The sequence below is a fragment of the Colias eurytheme genome, chromosome 8 (assembly GCF_061535395.1).
Source record: "Colias eurytheme isolate Ceu_HAF_F1 chromosome 8, ilColEury1 Martin Lab GWU primary, whole genome shotgun sequence".
NCBI lineage: Eukaryota > Metazoa > Arthropoda > Insecta > Lepidoptera > Pieridae > Colias > Colias eurytheme.
Window position 1 is genome coordinate 834,882 of NC_142987.1, and position 7,689 is coordinate 842,570.

The following is a 7,689-nucleotide window of genomic DNA, read 5'->3' on the forward strand; positions in this document are numbered from 1 at the left end:
TATGGAGTCGTTCATTGTATAAAATTCACTTGAACTATATGAACTATATGAACTATATTTATATAATTATATAGGAGATCTATATAAATAAAAATGAAACCCGTTTCGCGTTGTCACGGCATCACGCTTGAACGGGTGGACCGATTTCAATAATTCTTTTTTTATTATATTCCTTGAAATACGAGGATGGTTCTTATGTAGAGAAAACGTAAATATGTACCACGGGCGAAGCCGGGGCGGACCGCTAGTATACAATATTTTACAAAACAAAAGGGACCTTATGTTTTTCGTATACGAAAGGCTTAATATATTTTTTAGAAATCAAATAATAAATTGGTAGAAATTCAAAACCTTTGATATTAATGAATAATGACATACAGTGACGTATTCGATATTAAAAATGAAAAAAGCATATTGTCAAAAAACGTGTAAAAGCAATTCACGCTACGTGATGTATTGAAAATACATTTTTATTAATAAAAATCCTGTTCTTCATAAAAGAGCCAAGTTGAATGGATTTAAATAACAATAACATTCCCGGAAATTACATAAAAGCCAAGCTTATTGTAGAAACGAGACATTACAGGAATTTAATATATTTTTGTACTGACATATCACATACCTTATTGCACATATAACAAGCTAGCGGTCCGCCCCGGCTTCGCCCGTGGTACATATTTCGCAATAAAAGGTAGCCTATGTTCTTTCCCAGGGTCTAATGATTGTCTGTGCCTATGTTCTTTCCTTGGGTCTAAAGATTGTCTGTGTTTCAAAATCGGTTGAGAGTTTTAAGCGGGAAAGCGTAACAGACAGACAGACAGAGTTACTTTCGCATTTATAATATTAAGTAGGGATTATTAAAATTTATTCCCTTACTTAATATTATGAATGCGATAGTAACTCTGTCGATCTGTTTGTCTATCTGTCACTTCTGCACGCCTATACCATCGAAACGATATTGGATGATATTGGCTACGAAGGTAGTTAGAGACCTCAGAAAGGCGATAGGATAGGTTTTATCTGCTAAATCACACGGGAACAGGATCTAGTTTAAAGCTAATTTGCGATAAACATAAAGATGAAACTAAAACCACAGTATTACCATATTTCCTACAGTAGTGCGACGAATGTACTTGTGCAGAGAAACGGAGGGGAACTTGCGGGGGTCGGCCGCGTAAGGCAAACACGCTTAGTTTGCCTTACCTAGCGCGAAAGGACGACGCAGTCGTATTTTTTGTGTAATAATTTTATTATACATAGGTACTTACATATTCTATTATGGCGCGCACAAACTGTTCCGTTTACGGATGTAAATCTACATTGAAATCCCAGAAGGAAGCAATATTTTAGAAAGATTGTATTACCTAATTGTATCTGTTGAATTAAAATCAAAGCTGTCCTCATTATTTTCTAATCAGATTATACATCCCAATGCGAATGCATTACTTAGTTAAATGTTATAAATTATAATATACAATAATTAAGAACATCCAAAAATAAAGTGTCCACGTAAATAATATATTTTAGCAGTGCAATATCTACAATTATATATTTATGAACAAATAATTACATCAGATTTAATAATCGCAATTATTTTGAATGTACATATGAATAAATGATTTCATCATAATATTAATAATCACAATTGTTTTATTTCCCATTTGTTGCAACCCTAGCGTATTTTCGTGTGGCAGTGTAAGTACCTACGCTGGCGGCGGCATCGCGCGACATCAAAGGCGATTCCTTTCTGTAGGAAATAATATTGTAATACTGTGCTAAAACTATGTACCCGTAAAATTACATTATAACTTCAGCATCACCATTATAATGGGACAGACCTCCATTATGTCATATTTATGGCCATAAACACATAGAGCCTAGCATATTTATCATAATATAATATGTACATTATTTTCTTACCACATTTTAGTTTCTAGTTTTTATGCCAGAGGCTTCACTATCGTTATAATATTTGTTTCCATAAAAATTTCTTTATCCTATTTCAATAATATTTTAGACAAAATAAACCAATATAAATATTTTATATTCGAATAAATTCAAGAACTAGGTACTCCATGATGTCTCAAGGGATTTTGTGTGTAATCGTAATTTTTTTTTTATATACGTTTGAAATTTAAGGCCGCCTTTCCATCTACAAGAAAACTTGCGCAAGAAATGTCCGACAGTCTGTCTGACAGCAGCTTGCAAGTCTACTTGCAGGTGGAAACGCGGAATTAGACTTGCAAGCTACTGTCAGACAGACTGTCGGACATTTCTTGCGGCAGTTTTCTTGCAGATGGACAGGCGGCCTAACTATATACTCTTTGACATCTAATGATTTGTATTTAATCTGTGATTTTAATGAAGTTATTCTTCCATTAATTAAATCACTTTGTGAGTGTGATGCATACAATACACATAAATAAACTACCCTAAAACCGGCTACTCACGTACCTGCAGCAGGGGCATAATTGGAATTGCACCCTTAATTGGCTTTTTAATTGTAATGTGTATATGCAATCAGGGGCAATTTACAGAACAACTGAAATTGCTCCGACCGCCGATCATCCGATATTGTTCCAATATTGCCCCTGCGGCAGGTACGTGAGTAGCCCGCTTTAGGCTAAACTGTCATATTATTATTAAATAAATCAGTAATGAAAAGGCAGTGATCAATAAAAGAAATATTCTCGAAAATCTTTCGATAGAAGAGATCTGAGAAAATCTTTAATATTTAAGAACTTAAATGTGTTTATTCATGAATACAATAATCGAATTGACGTGATTAATAATTTCTTTGTCTAAGTCTGAAATGCTTAAATGTATATATTATACTAGCGGTCCGCCCCGGCTTCGCCCGTGGTACATATTTACGTTTTCTCTACATAAAAACCATCCTCGTACTTCAAGGAATATAATAAAAAAAGAATTATCGAAATCGGTTCAGCCATTCTCGAGTTATGCGCTTACCAACACATTTTGCGATTCATTTTTATATATAAGATTATGATATTTAAAGACAATAAGTCTTTAAATATCTCATAGCTGTTCGCCCCGGCTGCGCCCGTGGTACATGTTTACGTTTTCTCTCCATAAGAACCATCCTCGTACTTCACCAATAAGAAAAGAAATACACAGCGATGAAAATGATTGGGATATAAACATAACTAATATAATCTGTTAATTAAATAATTTAAAATGAATGTACTGTCTATCTTTGAAGCAACCTATTTTCTATTCATACTTCACATATTATGTACATTATTAAACGGATTTTACACAACAGGCTTTATACAAAACAGCTATGTATCATGCGCCCTACGTGAAGAAAAATCTCTTAATATACATACGTGAAAACACTGAGTATACAGGGTGGAATTTTGTGACGCCACCTGGTTGAAAAGTACTTTAAATACTGTAGACAAAAAAAAATCTCAGAGGAAACAAGTCACTATTTCTTAAAAGAATGAACACTGCCTTTAAATATTTCCGAAAACTGGATTCACGTGCCCAGGAATCAATTATTACAATCTGTTAAAATAGCATTTTATTGCATTGATCATAAAGACGAAACCTTACGACCTTGGTAAAACAAAGGACACGAAAATAACGCGTGAAATCAAGTTATTTATATTCTATTGGCATTGTAAAATTCCACCCTGTATAGAAAAATATACATTTACCATGTGACAAGTGAAAATATCACCCAAGAAAAATGTATTACAATTGAATAAGCGGGTCCACACAGAGAAAGCAGCCTCGCGAAGCAATTGTAGATAATAAATAGTATAGAGACAAAGCTTCATAAAACCGCGGATATGGTTCCACTACTACAGGTACATGACAGATACACATGCGAACCAGTAGGAAAATATCATCGCTTGTCGCGTAAAAAATAAAAATCATAAGATCATCAAAAGAATTACATTATGTAAGTAAATCAATTTAATTTGTAACAACCCTATCAAAATAGGTAAGAAACTTTCACGTTCACAATAGTACATACCCAAAGCTTCTTTAGCTTTGGGTATGTACTATTTATTTACTCATGTGTTTGGTCGAGACACGTCCACACTGACCGAGCTGCTTTGCGCAACAATTTATTCGCGAGGCTGCTCGCTCTGTGTGACCCCGCCTAATGTCAAAAGCGCTTTACTGTTACATGAATAGGAATAAATACCTTCCAAGGAAAGCTTATTACGTCGAGGATTATTTATTTACATCAACGTAATATAAAATCTATATTACGACCTATATTTTGGTACATAAAAAGAGTAATAAACAAGAACATCATTATTGATAACATTAAAGCACCGATAAGAAAGTTAATAACGTGGTGTTACATATGGGAGATATCTTCGATATTCTCGGTTCATTTAGGCTTCTTTGCTGTAGTAGTTAACATAATATTTTATCAAAGGAAACAAATCTCAAGTTCTAGTTTTGAAAAAAAAATCTAATGGAGAGATAGTTTTCTGATGTACTTTACAAATATTTCACTTTTCCATTGTTATATGCCTTATTTTATACTCTACTAGCAGTCCGCCCCGGCTTCGCCCATGGTACATGTTTACGTTTTCTCTCCATGAGAATCATCCTCGTACTTCAAGGAATATAATAAAAAAAGAATTATCGAAATCGGTTCAGCCGTTCTCAAGTTATGCGCTTACCAACACATTTTGGGATTCATTTTTATATTATAGATAATCTACAGTTAATATAGTACTATACTAGTATAGGTACTGTATTTAGATTACACTGTATGTATATGTATAAAACTACCTTAAAACAATCAGTCTATCAAATAATAGAGTCTTTTATAATTAAGTAATACGAAAAAACATGCAAATAAGCTATAGAAAGAAATACACCGTTATTTAAAAAGCAGATATTCTTATCTTTCCGATTCAATGTAATCCAGCTCATTTCAATTCCAATCACAACCTCGAAGACACTTGGGAAAAATCTTAACAATTCAGTAGTTCATTTTACTCTTGTCCTAAACACTCTATTGCCTTTCAAGCTAAAGTGTGACTTAGAACGAGCACTAAAAGTTTCAATTTGCATGCTCGATGTTTTCTTGTATGAAAGACGCGAGTTAATGGACTCTAAAATATGCAGAACTCATCTTGCCTACCCACTACATTGCTACGTGCCACTCGGAGATAAATACGCTGGATTAGCGCTTATTTTTTTGTTTCTACAACTGTTATATATATATTATATATCTTAATATATATAAATCTCGTGTCACAATGTTTGTCCTCAATGGACTCCTAAACCACTTAGCCGATTATAATAAAATTCGCACACCATGTGTAGTTCGATCCAACTTGAGAGATAGGATAGTTTAAACATGTAGGTACCACGGGCGAAGCCGGGGCGGACCACTAGTATGGTTATATAAATACAAAATAATTAATCTATATATATAATATATAGATTAACTCAAAGGCTTAGATTATACACCTATAGATGTAACCACTAAAATGACCTTCCTTGAAAGAGCGAGATCGTTAATTGTCAAACCCATGCAAAGAAACAGGACAGAATATATAGTTTTTGTCTTTGTCGACATGGCCGGTTTTATTGTTTGGCAAGAACAGATTGTGACAAACAAACTTGGCGTCTTTTGGATTTTTCTGTGATTGTGTGAATTTACAGTGTTTATTGCGTATAAAAATTGGATAATACAGAATATTTAGTGTACGTGCGATGGTGGGTTGCAGTGTTTTGGGTTGTAAAAGCCGGAGTGAGCGAAAAATTGAAGGAATAACATTTCACACGTAAGTAGGCGAAATTATCATTTCTTTCGTTATTACAACGCCAGATGATCATCGATTATGATGTTTTGTGATGAATTCAGTGATGTGATGCCAAGAATATTGAGTTGTGATACGTGTTTTCACTATCTTAAAATAAAATAACGATTAACGATGAACGGTTCAGGGTTGCCATAATGGCTACTTTAATTTACCCAAATAAATCATATTTCTTTATTGTCAGTACATACATACGATTCGAGGTCTTGTTTTGTGAAGAGAAAATAAAGATTATGATTATAATTAAAGATTATGATTGTTGGGTTTGCTTATCATGGTAGGTACTCATCCTACTTATATTATAAATTCGAGGGTTTGGATGTTTGTTTGTTACTCAATCACGCAATAACGTCTGGATGGATTTCAATGATATTTTGCACATGAGTAGTTTATTACCTGGATTAACACGCGGATGAAGTCGCGGGTAAAAGCTAGTAGTATAATATTTTTATTGAGAGGAAATTAATTCTTCTGTACGTAAACTTTAATTTTAGTTACATTTATTTAAGGGCTTTATTGTAGTTTATTTAACTTATTACTCAATAAAGATAAACTTTCGTAACATGCGAATAAAATCTTCTTTTTTCAGGTTTCCATCCAATATTGATAAAAAGAAATGGCTGGATGCCACTGGACGAGAAAATTGGCTGCCAACAAAATATTCAAAAATTTGTTCCATTCATTTTGATGATGATTCATTACTGTATAAAAATAAACGAGTACAATTAAATCATTCAAAGTGTTGGTAACGAGAGGACAGTAGTGACTTCCGGTTTTCTACTCTTTTTTGCCAAGCTGTACTTATTTCATTATGTATATAGTAATAAATAATAAACATGTTTATGTTATAGACTGGTTTTATTTCATCATTGAACGTGTCGTGTGTGTTTTATGTCGTGTCGGTCGATAGATGTCTATCATTGAGGTATTATTAAAGAGAGGACACCACGAACAAAATCTGTGCAACAAGCGCGGCGAAGCGGGCCGGCTAGTGAGTCATACACTTTGTAGATATTCTGCCTCTTAATACTTATTAAAAAAATATGAATAAAATTATCAATTAAAACCAATCAATGTAACAAAAAAAATGGTCCGAGACGATTGACTCTAACTCGTGTTACAAATATGTAGTTTAAAAGCGATGCCCTCTCTAGTACGTAGTACGTGGTCAATGATGTCCATACAATTCTCCTTACCTACCTTACGGAGGTTTTATTAAAGTATTTCGTACGACTACGACATAAGAGTTACATTATTGAAGCTAGCATTTAAAATATGCAAATTCAGAATTTTTAGTTTGCGAAGTACTTACAGGTATTAATTATAAAGTCTGTTCGCGATCAAGTAAGATTCATAATATTTTTTACCTAATATGTGGGAATTGCCAACTTATTAGGCAACACCACAAAATTCTATTTCTGTTTCAAGTGCGGTCACGCCATGGTTACATCTATAGGTGTTTAATCTAAGCTCAAAGGTGACTGATATAGTGATCTATCAACGCACAGCCCAAACCACTGGACGTATCGGGCTGAAATTTGGCATGCAGGTAGATGTTAGGACGTAGGCATCCGCTAAGAAAGGATTTCCCGAAATTCTTGCGGGAACGGGGAAAACCGGGGATGCACGTACAAAGTCGTGGGCGGAAGCTAGTAGCCAATTAATTTTCAGTATAAATAGTCGAATATTGGGCAAATTCTTTAATGAAACCAACCAAACTATTATCCTTTTAAATAATAACAGCATTATAACTATATAATATTTCTCCAGTTATACTAACCAACACATTACAAGCGTTTATAACATCAGGAACGGGATGATCTATGTCCTATGACATGGATAGGCAAAGTTAAAATCTATGAAATGG

General features: G+C 33.8%; 1 long non-coding RNA gene across 1 annotated transcript; it reads left to right on the forward strand.

Moving 5' to 3' along the window:
- Positions 1–5,458: 5,458 nt before the first annotated feature.
- Positions 5,459–6,670, forward strand: LOC149906240 (uncharacterized). The gene is made up of 2 exons (XR_016457030.1): positions 5,459–5,786; positions 6,412–6,670. It is a non-coding gene; the product is annotated as an uncharacterized LOC149906240 (long non-coding RNA).
- The last annotated feature ends 1,019 nt before the right edge of the window (positions 6,671–7,689 follow it).